Below are 16643 nucleotides of genomic sequence, written 5' to 3' on the forward strand. Positions count from 1 at the left end.
TGGCTATGTAAAAACACAGAGAACATGCCGCTTTTACGAGAGGCTGACAGCTCATGAACTGTCACAGGACAGGTGCACTTCATCAGCCTCAGCTCATGCTTTACTCATGGTCTTTGTTGGTTCCTTTGAAAGCAGGATGTGGTTTGCCCCAACTTCTCTCCTTCTTGGAACCAGCATGTAACGCATACTTGTTTTTGAGAGTTTTTTTTTTTTTTTTTTTTTTTTTTACTATTGCAGAGAAACGGGGCTTTTAAAAGAGTCAAAAGCATTTCAAAACTATGAAAATCTCCCAAATATAGAAGTGGTATATGTGGGCTTTGCTGAGATGTCATTGCAGTTTGGCCTGTTTATTGTCACCTGGTACCTGCTCCCTAAGGGTGATAGTTATTATTTGTAGAATCACTTCATGAGCCACTTCTAAAGATGCAGCTTTATTAGGCCACTGAAAATGGAAAGATGAGATACAGTCACTGATCTCACAGAAATTACACTTTAGAAGGGACAAAAGTATTTAAGCACATGAGGGCAGTAGGAGTTAAAAATTTTAAACTATATGTGGCATACTGAGGTAGCATAAGTTAGGTATCATTAATAATTTCAAGAATAAAATGATCTTGAATTGAGATTTGGAAAATGCAGATATTTTTCAAGTATGCGAGGCAAGAAAGGGCATTCCAGCATGGGCAATTGTACAGGTATGTACACACACATACACACTCACACATACATTGGCAAATTTGAGGGAACTGCAAGTACTTTATTGTGGGTAGAGTAACATAAAATAGAATTGAAAACAAGTTTTTAAAAATGAGCCTAGGCTGGGCGCGGTGGCTCAAGCTTGTAATCCCAGCACTTTGGGAGGCTGAGACGGGCGGATCACAAGGTCAGGAGATCGAGCCATCCTGGCTAACATGGTGAAATCCCGTCTCTACTAAAAATACAAAAAACTAGCCGGGCGCGGTGGCGGCGCCTGTAGTCCCAGCTACTCGGGAGGCTGAGGCAGGAGAATGGCGGGAACCCGGGGGGCGGAGCTTGCAGTGAGCCGAGATCCCGCCACTGCACTCCAGCCTGGGCGACAGAGCAAGACTCCGTCTCAAAAAAAAAATAAAAAATAAAAAAAATAAAAATGAGCCTAAGGGAATAGAATAGCAAGAGAGAAGTTTGTTCAGAAAATCACTGCATACATATATATATATACATATATATATTTTTTGAGACAGGGTCTCACTCAGTCGCCCAGGCTGGAGTGCAGTGGCAAGATCTCAGCTCACTGCAAGCTTAACCTCCCAAGCTCAAGCATTCCTGCCACCTCAGCCTCCCAAGTAAGTATCTGAGACTACTGAGACTACAGGTGTGTGACACCAAGCCCAGTTAATTTTTTTTTTTTCCTTTTTTTGTAGAGACTGGGTTTTGCCATGTTACTCAGGCTGGTCTTAAACTCCTGAGCTCAAGTGATCTGCGCACCTCAGCCTCCCAAAGTGCTAGGATTACAGGTGTGAGCCACCATACCCAGCCAGGTTTCTATAAATTTTTTTAACAGATAGCTTTCACATGTGACTCCATGCATCAGAGTAGGTAAATCAAAGAAGAGAACCTCATCAGTTAAGACTCACAATATCATAAGGTAAAAACTAATCCTTTCCTCAAAAGAATGAGAAAAATACTTACTATAATCCCACAGTGTAGTTGTGGTGGCAGAAGGAAAGACGAGAAAGGAACAGAAATGAAATAAAAATGCTCAGGAGGTAGAACACACCAGATAAAATAACTGTAGGATGGCTCATAGTTTTCCTGCCTTGGTGACAAGGAGAATGGAGACACTATAAGCTAAGATGAAGACTAAAGGCGAGAAAGACAGTGAGTTCAGTTGTGGGAATATGAACTGTTTAATACCCTATGGGGAAATACTAGTAAAGTTGTCCAGTGAGCATCGGGGATGACGAACTCAGATGACAGGCATGATTGGAATTAGAGATATCAGATAAATGAGCTTATAGTTAGAAGTTGAATCTAAAAAAAATGGATAAGCTCAGCCAAATGGGCTTGTAGACTAAGAAAAGAAGGTATGTAATGAGTGATTAAGAGCATAGTCTCTGGAGCCAAAATGCTAGCATCTGAATCATAGCTCCATTACTAGCTAGCCATGTGATCTTAGGCAAATTAACTTCTCTGTTTCAGTTCCCGCAAATATGAGGTTGTGAAAATTAACTAAGTTATTTTATGTGATATACTTAGAAGTGTGCCTGGCCAGTAGTAAACATCCAATAATCTGTAAAGAGAGAAAAAGGGGACATGGGACAAAAGAGAGGCAGAGACAGAAAAAGATTGGTGGGAAAGACAGCCAAGGAAAAAAATCCACCGAGAAGCAGTGGACAAAGAGAAGGGGGCTATAAGAAAGCCTGGAAAGTTGCTAAAGGAGAAAAGAAATTAAAACCAGCAAGGAATGTAAGAATCTCAACATGAAGTGTTGGTTCAAAAGTTGGATCTTGCTGGGTGCGGTGGCGCAAGCCTGTAATCCCAGCACTTTGAGAGGCCAAGGCAGACAAATCACTTGAGGTCAGGAGTTCGAGACCAGCCTGGCCAACATGGTGAAACCCTGTCTCTACTAAAAATAAAAAATTAGCCAGGCGTGGTGGCGTGTGCCTGTAATCCCAGCTACTCGGGAAGCTGAGGCGCAAGAACTGCTTGAACCCAGGAGGTGGAGGTTGCAGCGAGCAGAGATCTGCCCACTGCACTCTAGCCTGGGCGACAGAGTGAGACCCTGTCTCAAAAAAAAAAAAAAAAAAGACAAATGAAGAGTTCACGGGATCGGTATTTGGGTCAGTAGGAGCTCTGAGAGAGTGCAGCACAAAAGCAGAAGCAGGAGATGTGTGGGAGGCCACTGCACAACCTCCTCACTAGCTCCTGCTGTTTTTACCTACTTGTGTGTGTACCTAATAGAATTTTTCTTGATATGAAGGTGTAACATGAAGATTTAGCATTTTCTTTCAATTTAGTCAGCTTCCTGCTTTTCATGCAAATTGGTCTGGAGAGAGCGTTTTAAGTAGATAAAACAAATTCGCAAAAATTGTATTATTTTGATCACCTTCCCCAGTTCCACCACTATCAATCAACATCGCCTGCTTTTTCACTAAGAAAATGCCAAAACAAAAATATTAGAAGGTACAGTAAGAGCCTGTCTCAATAACTCTACAGCGCTGGAGCGGGAATGTCGGTGTATATGAAAATGTGTTAGGATATGTGTTTAACATGCCGATTTTCAGGCCCTGCCTTCAGAGAGATCCGGGAATCTGGATTCTAACACACCTTCCATGTGATTCTGATGCACGCAGCCTAGGAAGCTGACTTTTCAAAATAATCACTCAGAAATGTGTAAATATATTGAGTAAATACACTTTGGTTAGGAGATCAGGGATATCACAAAAGCAAGGCAAGATATTTCATGGTACTTAGTCCCACACTTAAAGTATTCCTAAACAGAAGTGTTTCTCAAGCTTTAAGGATTGTTAAAATACAGATTGCTGAGCCCCACACTATTTCTGACTCCGAAGGTCTAGAATGTGGTCAGAGAATTAGCTGTAACACGCTCGCGGGTGACCGTATGTTAAAAACTCCTGCTCTTCAGCTTCACAGAATTGTAACACAGTCCTTGGGTGTGCGTGGCCTTAGGGAAGGCGGGGAAGAGGGATGAGTTCCAGGACACCGCCCCCTCCGTCCCCCCTCCCCCGTCTCCCCCGCACCCCCACCCCCGTCCCCCACCCCGCCTCCCACACCTCCCCCACGCCTCACCCCTCCGCCAACACAACGCCAAATCCGCACACACACAAGTCCGGCAGTTGACCCTGCCCAAGCTGCGAATGTGAAAAGCTGGCCCTCCATACACGCAGGGTTCCTAGCCCACCAATGCTGTTTTCCATCCATATTTGGTTGAAAAACAATCTGCGTAAAAGTAAGCCTGCGCAGTTCAAACCCATGTTGTTCGGAGTCAACTTACTTTGCTCTCCTCTGTCAGCAACATGAAGAAAACCATGCTGGTCATTATATATATATATTTTAAAGCATTAAAAAATAGGCTGGGCATGGGGCTCACGCCTGTAATTACAGCAATTCGGGAGGCGGGGCGGGAGGATTGCTTGAGCCCAGGAGTTCCAGACCAGCCTGGGCAACATAGACACGTCTCTATTTAATTTAAAAAAAAAAAAAAAGTCATAAAAGATAAAGTAAGTCTTTGTTTGTTTTTGAGACGGAGTCTTACTCTGTCACCCAGGCTAGAATGCAATGGCATGATCTCCGCTCACCGCAACCTCCGCCTCCCGGGGTTCAAGTGATTCTCCTGCCTCAGCCACCCAAGTGGCTGGGATTAGAGGCACCCGCCACCACACCTGGCTAATTTTTATATTTTAGTAGAAATGGGGTTTCACCATATTGGCCAGGCTGGTCTTGAACTCCTGACCTCGAGTGATCCGCCGGCCTCGGCCTCCCAAAATTCTAGGATTGCTGGCGTGAGCCACCTCGCCCGGCCGAAAAATATAGTAATTCTGATCCATGGTGGCAAATATCACACAGCCTTACATACTAAAGCAGGAGAATGATTTCACACATCAATTATACCAGGTGGTCTCAAGGCCAGCCCAGGGAGGTCAAAGTGCAGACGTGCAGATTTCGCTCCTTCAACTACATCGCAGTGGTTTTGCACAGCCATCCTAAAACTTCCCTGAGAGGGTTTAAATGACACGTGTAAGGGTACTGGGTTCAGCCTTAGCAAAAGATGTTGTTTCAATTTGAGCATACGTCAGGAGAGAAATAGTTTGAGGATTATTTCTCCTCCCTAACACTTGGATGTTGTGTAAGAACTCAAAATGAAGATTCAGTTAATGATGAAAATCAGCTTACTATTCTCGTAAATGACTTATTTTCTAACTATGATTCATAATTACATACTTGCATAGCGTGTGTTCAACATGACTGTGCTGTGATTCTTTCTAGCAACTAGTTTTAAATTCCTTTAAAATGAGAAACCTGAAAATGTTTTTGGATGATGCATTTATTGTAACAAATTTAAGTGTAGGATTCCTTCATAATTGTACATTTCATCCTTTTTTTTATAGTAAGTGCTTTTTCACAAACATATATTACATGCTGACTTTCAAATAAGAAAGGCTATCACAGGAAATAATACCTGCAAGGTTTTTTCTTTTTTCTTTTTTTGAGACAGAGTTTTGCTCTTGTTGCCCAGGCTGGAATGCAACGGCACAATCTCAGCTCACTGCAACCTCTGCCTCCGGGTTCAAGCGATTCTCCTGCCTCAGTCTCCCGAGTAGCTGGGATTACAGGCACCCACTACCACACCTGGCTAATTTTTTGTATTTTTAGTAGAGACGGGGTTTCACCATGTTGGCCAAGGTGGTCTTGAACTCGTGACCTCAGGTGATCTGCCCGTCTCGCCCTCCCAAAGTGCTGGGTTTACAAGCATGAGCTACCACACCCAGCCAGGTTTTCATATTCTTGTTGGAAGAGTATTACTTTAAATGTATATGCTCAAGTGGAAATTGTTAATTATGGAAAGAACAGGTGTTTCATGAGAGAGACAACATTTACAGTCTTTAATAAATTTATAACAATTAGAAATGAAGATTTGTGACCTCAATTACATAGTCACAAATTTTTTGTAGGTGAATTTAAGGCAAACAGATTTTTTGTTTTTTGTTTTTTTTTTTTTTTGAGACGGAGTCTCGCTCTGTAGCCCAGGCTGGAGTGCAGTGGCCGGATCTCAGCTCACTGCAAGCTCCGCCTCCCGGGTTCACGCCATTCTCCGGCCTCAGCCTCCCAAGTAGCTGGGACTACAGGCGCTGCCACCTCACCCGGCTATTTTTTGTATTTCTTAGTAGAGACGGGGTTTCACCGTGTTAGCCAGGATGGTCTCGATCTCCTGACCTCGTGATCCGCCCATCTCGGCCTCCCAAAGTGCTGGGATTACAGGCTTGAGCCACCGCGCCCGGCGGCAAACAGATTTTTTTAAACAAAATTACTGGTGATGAGAGTGGAAAATAAATACCATTTTATCCCTCCACTTTCACATTGGCTTAGAGAATAAGAGAGGTTTTACCTCACAGGTGTTTTAGATGTGAACCAAGTGGTTCTGATCTGCTCACTCTAGTATAAGGATGAGATTTCTGGAACCCCATGGGTGTCCAAAGGTGCTTCTGTCAAGGGAATAATGTCCACAGTGTGAGCTGCCAAATAGCTATAGCTTTTCAAGATGCCTTCTAAGCTGCAGTAGAAGGAAAAGAGAATTCCTTCTTTCTTGGAAAAAAAAAAAAAAAAAATTGATTACCATTACAAAGAAAAACAAAAAAAAAGAAAAAAGTTGTTTTTAAAATTAAAGTAATATATATATGGTTTTTAAAGTATTAAATAAAAGAAAAATGGTTTTCCTTTTTATAACACTCTCTCCTCAGAATTAACCAAAGTTAATAGTGGTTTGGTATATATACACATAAAAATACTTTGCGTACATCCCTGGTTATACACCTTTCCTTTGTCTCATTAACACAACTGCGCTCATACTAAGAGGTGACACTGTGCTAGCAGCCCTCGCTCACTCTGGGAGCAATCTCGGCTCACTGCAAGCTCCACCTCCCGGGTTCACGCCAGTCTCCTGCCTCAGCCTCCTGAGTAGCTGGGACTACAGGTGCCCGCCACCATGCCAGGCTAATTTTTTGTATTTTTAGTAGAGATGGGGTTTCACCGTGTTAGCCAGGATGGTCTCGATTTCCTGACCTCGTGATCTGCCCACCTCAGCCTCCCAAAGTGCTGGAATTACAGGTGGTTTGCAGTTTGATAGATATTGTTAAATTGGGTTCTTAAAGAGTTGCCAAGTTTCACTCCCACTAACAGTGAATAAAAGAGCACATCTTTTATTCACTGGTTCTTTTCTTAATCATTGCTTCCAGCTACAGTAAGAGAAGGGGCATATTCCAAATACTGGCAAGAACCCATCTACTGCCTGTAGAATTCTCCACTTGTCAGTGCACCAAAGGACTTGCTGAATTCTGGTGATAACTCTCAAAGGCATCTCTCTAATTTCACTAGTCAGTTTATCATATAAATACATATTTAGCATATTTATCAAAGGATAACCACCATATGCTAGTTTCCCTAGAGCTTACTGATAATCTGGAATTTTTGCATCTGTCCTATATTTTATTTTGTCCTTGGCAAATATATAGTCCCAGTATCTGGATGCTGATAATAAATAATAATAGCTGCCTCATATTGGATGATTGCTGTAGGAACTCAGAACATATTATACACATTATCTCATTAATCATAAAGCATCCATTTAAGGATGGCATTTTCATCTGTATTTCAAAATAACATAAAGCTTGAGCCACAGACTGTTAAGAATTTCCCTTAAGGGTCTTCATGAATTAATCGGTTTTATATGTTCTGGTCTTCTGATTTGAGTTCAGCAAAGTTCATGACAGAGGCTCTCTGAGTTCTCTTCATTAAGGAAAGTCTCAATGCTTTTATAAAACCATAACAAGCAAAATGGAGCAGAGGTCTCCAGAGGCAACAGGGAAGGTTGTGAACTACTTTTCTCAAAGGATTTTGCCTTCTTCCATTAAACAATTACAAAGGAACTAAAAATCAGGCCACAGGTAGGGAAGAAATCACATTGTAGATTAAAGTTTACATTAATCTTAAGATCCAGGAGATTTTCATGGTGGTGATTTAAATGAGACAACAAAACCTATAAAATTTCATGAGACACTCTCAAGCTTTGATTAGATTGGAATAGAAGGCGATGAACTGGAAGTTTTGCTAGGTTGGTTAGACAAGATGTAGGGGAAAACCTGTTATATAGGCCATGTGAGGCCTAATAACAACCTTGGCAGAACTGTCTGACAATGACACCAAGTGAAACGTTCCATTCAGCACCACCACTGCGAAATCTAGGACTGGTTACATGGAATTCCTGGCCTGACACAGAGAGGGTTTCCTACAGAAGCCCCATGTGGGCCAAGAAAGACACTGACAGGACTCCGTAGCATTTCCTTCACGTTTATTAAATTGCCAGCTACAGGTATACTGTGGATTGTTCCATTGTTGCATTTCTATTCTTCTCTCATGAAAGTTAAGATTCTGAAGATACACAAAAAGGCGAAAATGCCTTTCACACAGGAATCCCACTCAGGGATCCTCTTCCTGTAGTTCTGTTTCAGTAAGGGCTGCCATTGCCTCTTCCTGTTAGAATTTGCAGCAGAATCCTATGGCCTGGGAGGAGGAAATGTACTATAGTGAATAGAAAAAAAATAATACAAAAGCCCATAAATAAAATCCCCTCTCTTGCTTTATAACTTCAGTCAAGAGTGACTTGTGAACTAGTAGCAGAGATCAAAAGACAGTATACAGACTTTTTTCCAGAAAGAATGCTGGGACAGAATTTTTTAGCATTTCAAACACTAAAATAGACCGAAGGAATTAAAAAAAAATAATGTGCAAACTACCGTGGGCTTCAGTTAGCAGAACTGATTTGTTTTCTATAGCAGCAAAATTAGATGTGACTATCTTCAATGCTATGAACGATGGAGCTTAGCTACATAGCTCATATTTGTGCTAATTTCAGGGCATTAAAAGGTTTTTCATTGTTTTTATTGTTTCAGGCCACTCAAAAATATGCACACTCAAGTAGCTGTACTGAAAAATTATGCCATGTTTGACAAAAAAGCTCTTATGATAACATACCATTGGTGTCTCCGACACTTGAAAGATTTCCTACACGTGAAGCAGTTGCTTTAAACACACACATGCACATACTAAGCTGTCCTCACTAAGAAGAGGCAAGGTCAGACTCCAAGGGGTTCCTGTCTCCTGTAGGGTTTGTCATTAGAGAACAAAGGCAAATTGCCAAAGCCTATGTACATGAATTTTCTGTATCCTCCTTTGTTTTGGTTATGAGGCCCAACCCAGTGATTTTACAAGATGCCTGCTGTGTTCCTGAGAAAATAAAATGTGCAAAGCACGCTTCCCTTCAGCCTGTCCATACCCATGGGAGACATCTTCAGTGATTAACTGCGGGATTCTTAACCGCTCCTCTCTCCATTCCTTCGGTAGTTTGGTGTTAATCACAACAAAGTTGTCCTTTCAAGTGAAAATGCTGGCAGGTCCCTTTAGGTTTTACTGGGCCCCAGAGACATTTGGCCTAATCTGAATCTGAAGCTTAATTTCCAAAATTTAATTGATCTGATTTTTTTTTAAGTCACTCATACTGCCAAAACTATAGATGACCTTTTTAAAGATTCTTTTAGGCAATTTCAGTGGTTTGGGAGAACATTCAGTGCGGAAATCTTTGTATTCTCTAAAACTGGGAGGCCTTTTTATAAACTTGCACAATGAAATACATTTAGCACTAGAAGGGATCTCCAAATCATCTATTATAGGCCTATTGTTTTATCAGATAAAATTTCCATGATACAATTTTTTTGTAAATATGTATATTTTGGATAAAGTAATATAAGCATATAGTTCAAATTTCAAAAGGTACAAAACACTGGACAATGAAAAATAAATGTCTCCCACTCCCAGTCACCCAGTTAGCATCTTTGGAGGGAACCACTGTCACCAGAGATAGTCTATGCATGCTATGATATCCTTTCAGCAAGAGCTTCAGACCTAGCAAGACCAAAGAGGTCATAAATGAGTTGTATTTGGAATTAACATAAAGTAATAGTAGACCCTTTAACTTCAGTCTCAACTCTCATTACGTACTAACTTGAGCAAGTTAACTAATCTCTCTTCCTCAATTTCCTCATCTGTATGATAGAACTAATGATACCCACCAGTCAGGACTGTCAAGATTATGTGAGGTAATGTACCAAAGTCCCAGATACGTATCTTAATTTTGACTATGGAAAAATGTAATCTTTTTTTTTTAATCTATCTGCATTCTAACTGTAGAGGACAACAGTTTCATTAAGGTAGGAATGAGGATAACTATACAAAATATATAATAAGGAAAAACGTGGTATGATGTCTGTTTGCATAGCACTATCAGTTTATTTTTCCCAGCCTTGATGAAGTGGATTGGCTTCTTCCTTAATCACTTTCATTTCATTAATAGTTGTCTTTAATCTTCTCCAAGAGCACATCACACAACCTGAAAGTCAGAGGCCTCCCTGAAATCCACTACTTTCAAAGATTGTATGCTGATCATATTACTGAGAGCGTTCAAGAGGAGGGAACTTATCATTGAATAAATTTCGATGATGCAACTAATGTGTGCTAGATATTCTGCTAGGTGGTACAGAACCAAGCAAAACACAGTGGAGAAGATGGTACTAACAACTGTTCTACTTAGGGAGCCAGGAAATTGAAGGGATTGCTTTGTCTCCTAAGACCTAGAAAATCATTAGTCTCACTCAAATTTAAGAGTTCATTTGTAAGAAAATCCAATCAAACAATTTAAACAGCTAAGGGAATGTACTGGCCGATGTGACTGACGAACCAAACACTGGGCAGATTTTAAGAAAACCAGTAGTCCCATAATGTCAGTCAAGACCTACTTTCTTTCCACTGCTGCACTGTCTTCTGTGATGCGGTTTTCATCTTAGGCTGAATGGTAGTCAGAAGCAACCAGAGTTACACTCTTCCTAGTTCATATCCACAAAAGCAGAGAGTACCTTTGAAGCAACTCCCATGGATCAGACAGGAATTTTCTTTTCCAAAAACTGCAGCAATTGGCCGGCATTGGTGACTCGGGCCTTTTACTCTAGCACTTTGGGAGGCTGAAGTGGGCAGAACACTTGAGCTCTGGAGTTAGAGACCAGCCTGGGCAACATAGGGAGACCCCGTATCTACAAAACATCAAAAAAATTAGCCAGGTGTGGTGGCCCCCTCCTGTGGTCCCAACTACTTGGGAGGCTGAGGTGGGAGGATCACTTGAGCCCAGGAGGTTGAGAGTGCAGTAAGCCATGATCCTGCCATTGTCCGTCAGCCTGGGTGACAGAGCAAAACCCAGTCTCAAACAAAAAGCAAAACAAAACTCCAGCAACTGTCTCCTTTATTGTCCATTAATGGTTCACATGCCTACTCTGAATCAGTCACATGGACAGAATGATGTGATAATGCTGATTAGTGTAAGACAAACAGGTTCTCTGGAGGTGGGCAATCCAACCCAAGCCATGCTCAAAAACATACTGTTTGTTTAAAGTAGAAAAGGCTCTGGATTGTGAGAAGGGATTTTACAAATGTCAGTGTGAGCTCTTGCTACTGCTTCTCTCTGCATGTCTATTCTAGGTTGCTTTTGTAGGCTGGCTCCATGTGTAAGGATTTTACTTTGGGTTCCCTCATAATTTGATGTCCATGTAGCTGAAGCTTGCCATAGAGCTCTCACACTAAATACCCATGACCCTGCAACTCCAATTCTCATCACTTACCTATGACTTTTGTGTCTCAGTGAAATTTTTTCAAACAATATCATCTAGTTGGCCTGGCCTAACCTATGGATTGGCTCTCAGAGTAGGTCTCCCCACACTGGCCCAATCATCATAACCAGGGGAGTAAGGTCATATGATATAAACATAGATGACTAGGCCCATCTGTTCAGCAGAGGAACAGATCCTTTTAGAAGAGAATGTGGGCAGAGAGGCAATTATATACATCTCTCACCAGAAAAATCCCAGGGGTGGAAATGATGGGAAGAAATAGCACCAAATTTAAAGAAAAGAGAAAAGCTGCCACTGTAATTCAAAATTAGACAATGTAACTGATCATAGATTTTTGCTATAATCGCTATTTTGGCCTTATAATCTCTGAAATTTACTTTACAGAACACTGAAACACTTCTTTGAGGATAAACATTACAGAAGAAAACAATCTTTGATCTAGAAACCTAAAAAGATATTTATGCTCATTATATCCCAGGTGCTGAAAAGTGTCAAAGCACAGCTAAATATTATGCCATTTTTGCAGACTCGGAATGAGTTTAAACACTGAAAGAGCTACCAGAATACCCCAGCAGAACATCTCAAAACAAAGCTTTCTTTCACTCTTAAGAAAATTACCAGGCCAGCACGGTGGCTCACGCCTGTAATCCCAGCACTTTGGGAGGCCGAGGTGGGCGGATCTACCTGAGGTGAGGAGTTCAAGACCAGGTTGCCCAACATGGTGAAACTCCGTCTCTACTAAAACTAAAAAAATTAGCCGGGTGTGGTGGCGGGTGCCCAGCTGCTCAGGAGACTGAAGCAGGGAGAATCGCTTGAACCCAGGAAGAGGTGGAGGTTGCAGTGAGCCGAGATTGCACCACTGCACTCCAGCCTGGGTGACAGAGCGAGACTCCATCTCAAAAAAAAAAAAAAAAAAAAAAAAAAGGAAAATTACCTATTTGCACTTCTCGATTTCCAGGAAGGTGTTAGAGATCTTCATCCCATCCCCAGCCCAAATCTAGATGTGTTCACTGCAAAGGGAGAAGTTTTTGAGTTCTCAGCAGTAGCTGTGGCTCCAAGGAAAGCAGTGTTATATCAGTATTAGAGTACACAACCAAAGCTCTGCTGGAGCAAAAGAGGAACACAGAAAGCTAGGAATAACAAATGTTTTTCTTCACTCTCATATGATTCATTCAGGCTTTCTTTGACCTACATAGCCATCTGACTGGCTACTGTTTTCTTTTCTTTCTTTTCTTTTTTTAGAGATGGGGTCTTGCTGTGTTGCCCAGGCTGGACTGAAACTCCTGGGCTCCGGTGATGCTCTCTCATGAGCTTCCCGAGCAGCTGGGACCACAGGCATACACCACTGCCCTGAACTTGATTAGGAATATTTTAAAATGTAAAATAATAGTGAAAGGATTCCCTAGTCCCCACAAACCTGGGAATGGATCGAGCTGAGGACACCAAAACTTTTTCCTGAAACATGGAAGTTGCACTGAAAGTTTTCTTGATGGTTCTAATGCATTAAGAATTAAGACTCTTGGCCGGGCGCAGTGGCTCACGCCTGTAATCCCAGCGCTTTGGGAGGCCGAGGTGGGCGGATCACGAGGTCAGGAGATCGAGATCATCCTGGCTAACAAGGTGAAACCCCTTCTCTACTAAAAATACAAAAAAAAATTAGCTGGGCATGGTGTCAGGCGCCTGTAGTCCCAGCTACTCGGGAGGCTGAAGCAGGAGAATGGCGTGAACCTGGGAGGCGGAGCTTGCAGTGAGCCGAGATTGCGCGACTGCACTCCAGCCTGGGCAACAGAAAGAGATTCCATCTCAAAAAAAGAAAAAAACAATTAAGACTCTTTGCCTAGATTACTCCCAAAATATTAAAAATAACCAAATAAAGTGGAACTAAGGAAAAATGTAAAACACATAGAGAAAATACTTTTCAAAAAATGTTATTTGACCTATGGCTCATTCTGATTTTAAAAGCAGTTAAACAAACGAAACACATCCTAGCGACGCTTATGACTGAAGAAACCATTGATACTTAAAAGAAGAGAAGACTTTAGACATAAAGGCAGAGTGGAATTTTTAAAATCAACATTTCATGCAGCAGCTCCACATGGCCTTCCCATGTCTCAATAGCTTTGATTTGTGGAAATAATGGTTATGCAATTTCCTCACATTGTGCTCCAATCACAGCATGTAAGCAACAATAAAAAGAAAACAACTAAATGTACTTGAAGCTGGAGATTTTGATAAGGTTTTCTTTTCACTTCACAAAGTTTGTTAACTGGATATTTTTCTAAGGCAACTGAAATATTCCTGCTGAGTTTCAGACAGATATACCTAAAGGCAGCAAAGTGTCTGATTTTCTTAAATGTATCTATGGCAGCAACACTAGTTAATTTAGTCATGGAAAATTAACCAAAAAGAAACTATCAGACTATAAGAATTCCACAGTTGACAGATTGTTGGTCTCTCTCTCTCTCTCTCTCTGTCTCTCTCTCTCTCTCTCTCTCTCTCTCTCTCTCTATATATATATATATATATATATATATGCCATCTGTTTACAGAAGATGAGAAATGTTGGAGAAAATTATTTCCCTTAGGGTATAATGCTATGGCCATTCAGAGAGAGGTCTCTGGTATTTTCAAGGAGGATTTGGTACAAGAACAAGACAGCATCAGGTCTGCACAGTCATTGGCTGAGAAAAACAAAGATGATTTCCTCTAGTCCATTTTAGTTTTACTCTTTGAACTTCCAAGTGTATTTATTGTTTTTATTTTTAATGTGGCACGGATTGTTTTAAGAATCAACTTGGTTCCCTTTTTTGAAGTCCTTTTTTTTTTTTTTTAGTTTGTTGAGACTGGTTTCTAAAGTGCTCCACCTCCAGTCATTAGATGGGGGGCTACAGCTTGGAGAACACACAGTTCTGAGTTCAACTGCGGACGGGATAATGAAGGGCAGCTGCAGAAGGAGGTAGAGCTGCAGATTTGGAGGTAGGTGGCAATACAGTATTTCAAAATAAAAACTACCAAGCTTCAGATCGGTGATAAATTGTCATGCACTAAGTGTACCTGGAGAAATAAAACTAATCTCTATCCATTTTAATTCTCTCAGAAGGACTTTCCCTCTTACACATAAAATCCTGGGAATTTCCCCCTCCTCATCCAGTCATCTCTAAGTGATTAATCATACATTGGTCACTCGTCACTAGATGGCATTGTGCAATGTTTCTTGACAGCAGTAACTAAATTGGTAAAGTTACAGCTTGGGCTATTTTTTTGGTATTTTCTTCTTTGGGATGGATCTAGAGAATCTAAATCTGATCCTGGATATGTCATCATCTTTATATGTTTTATGAGTTTGGCTTTGTAAAATTTGTGTCTTCTTTGACAGTCTTTTTCTTAGTATAACTTCCTAGTATACGAACCCAATAATTATTAGTCTTAAATGGACAATAAATAAATTCTTCCTCTAATTTTTCTCCAAGTCACATGTACAAAAGTTTACTTACATTTGCAGAAATAAAATAAAGCTCAACATATCTAGGATCTCTACCTAGACATGAAGGTAGAAAAAAATATATATGGAAATATGCTTTATCTAAGCATGGCCAGTTGAAATCTAGATGTGGATAAGCCATGAAGATAGAGTAATATAAAAAGATCAGTTAATGCTTTCATAAAACTGTGAAATTCACAAAGGAAATATAATAGCCATAAGTAAGTAAAACTGATATAAATATGACATGAATTAGTGGTCACAGTCTTGTACTCTTCTGGACATGACAAATAATTGTGACCATTTTTATTTGTTGTGTTCCCATAAACCTTATGGTACTGAAGAATAAATTCTAAACTTCTGTGCTATCAATAAAATAGGACACATTTTCCCAAGTTATAATTATGACTTACTGACCTGAGAATTTGTACACTTGATCTTAGCCAAAAGGCCGAGAAGCGATGAGAATTTGTAAATAAAAATGGATGATAAAATGAATTATTTGGAGTGAAGCTAGCAAGATAAATTACAGATAGATAGATAGATAGATAGATAGATAGATAGATAGATAGATAGATAGACAGATATGGTAGATAAATGCATAGCAGATAATATAGCATTTGACATTCCAAAGTTACATAAAAACTATAATATTGCTCTGCTCTTTTCATTTACTTATTTTAAAATCTGAAAAATTGTTTCTCTGTTTTAATTTGTTTTTTAATTTTTATTTCATTCATTTATCCATTCAAAACCATTAACCAAACACCAGCTTTGGATCTGTTCAATACCAGAGATGCAAAGATAAGTAGGATACCAAATTTGTCCTCAAAAAGCTTTTAGTCTTTTATGTTTAGCATCCATAAAGTAAATATCAGAATCATTCATGAAAGAAGGAGCAAGGGGGAAGGAAAGAGGGAGAGATATAATGCAAAGAGTCTTAGACAAGGAAACAAGATGCAGGCCGGGTGTGGTGGCTCACACCTGCAATCCCAGCACTTTAGGAGGCCAAGGCAGGAGTATTGCTTGAACCCAGGAGTTTGAAACCAGCGTGGGCAACATAGCGAGACCCTGTCTCAAAAAAAGAACAAAGAAAAAAAGACGCATGGTTTATGGTCACAGCTCTGCCAGTAACTCATGCTTTAACCCTGGACCTCCCTCATTGTATGTTCAAATGAATAATTTTATAGAAAAGTGCTTTGTAAACTGTAAAATGTTTTTAAAATATTAGTTTTTAAAGCTTTTTCCTATAACAAACCCAGTTTTTTTGTTTGTTTGTTTGTTTGTTTGTTTGTTTTAATAGAACTTTGATCCTTCAGGCCAGTGCATCTCCCTTTTAGTTTTCTATTTCAAAATTCCAGCTGCATACATAAAGCCCATTAAATTTCCAACTCATCTTGTAAAACAAAAATTGGACAGAAGCACCACAATCTTCTAAAGAGAAAAGGCAAAAGGCTAACCTAAATGTCCAGTGATCACATCAAACTCTAAAACGTTGAGATGCTCTGATTATCCCCTTTCCCCCTTCTACTCTGCTGATTCTTGCTTCTTCTCTTAGTTTCTGCAGGTGCAAAATGTAATTTCAAGTAAGTCTGTTACAATAAAACATGAAAGATGAAAGACCTCCATTCTGGTCCTAGGCCATTACCTCTTCCACACTTTAATGGTAGGAAAAAACCAAAAAGGGTTTGAATAGATTGCTAGATTAGGAGATT

General features: G+C 40.3%; 1 protein-coding gene and 1 pseudogene across 1 annotated transcript in view; one reads left to right on the forward strand and one right to left on the reverse strand.

Moving 5' to 3' along the window:
• Positions 1-14339: 14339 nt before the first annotated feature.
• Positions 14340-16643, forward strand: part of LOC105468176 (solute carrier family 39 member 10) — a 164543-nt gene continuing 162239 nt past the window's right edge. The window contains exon 1 of the mRNA XM_071073107.1: positions 14340-14423. The gene's annotated coding sequence lies outside the window, so the exon portion shown is untranslated. The remainder of the gene's footprint in view (positions 14424-16643) is intronic.
• On the reverse strand, positions 15241-15391 carry LOC112424389 (U2 spliceosomal RNA; annotated as a pseudogene).

This window comes from Macaca nemestrina, chromosome 11, assembly GCF_043159975.1.
Source record: "Macaca nemestrina isolate mMacNem1 chromosome 11, mMacNem.hap1, whole genome shotgun sequence".
In the NCBI taxonomy this organism is placed as follows: Eukaryota; Metazoa; Chordata; class Mammalia; order Primates; family Cercopithecidae; genus Macaca; species Macaca nemestrina.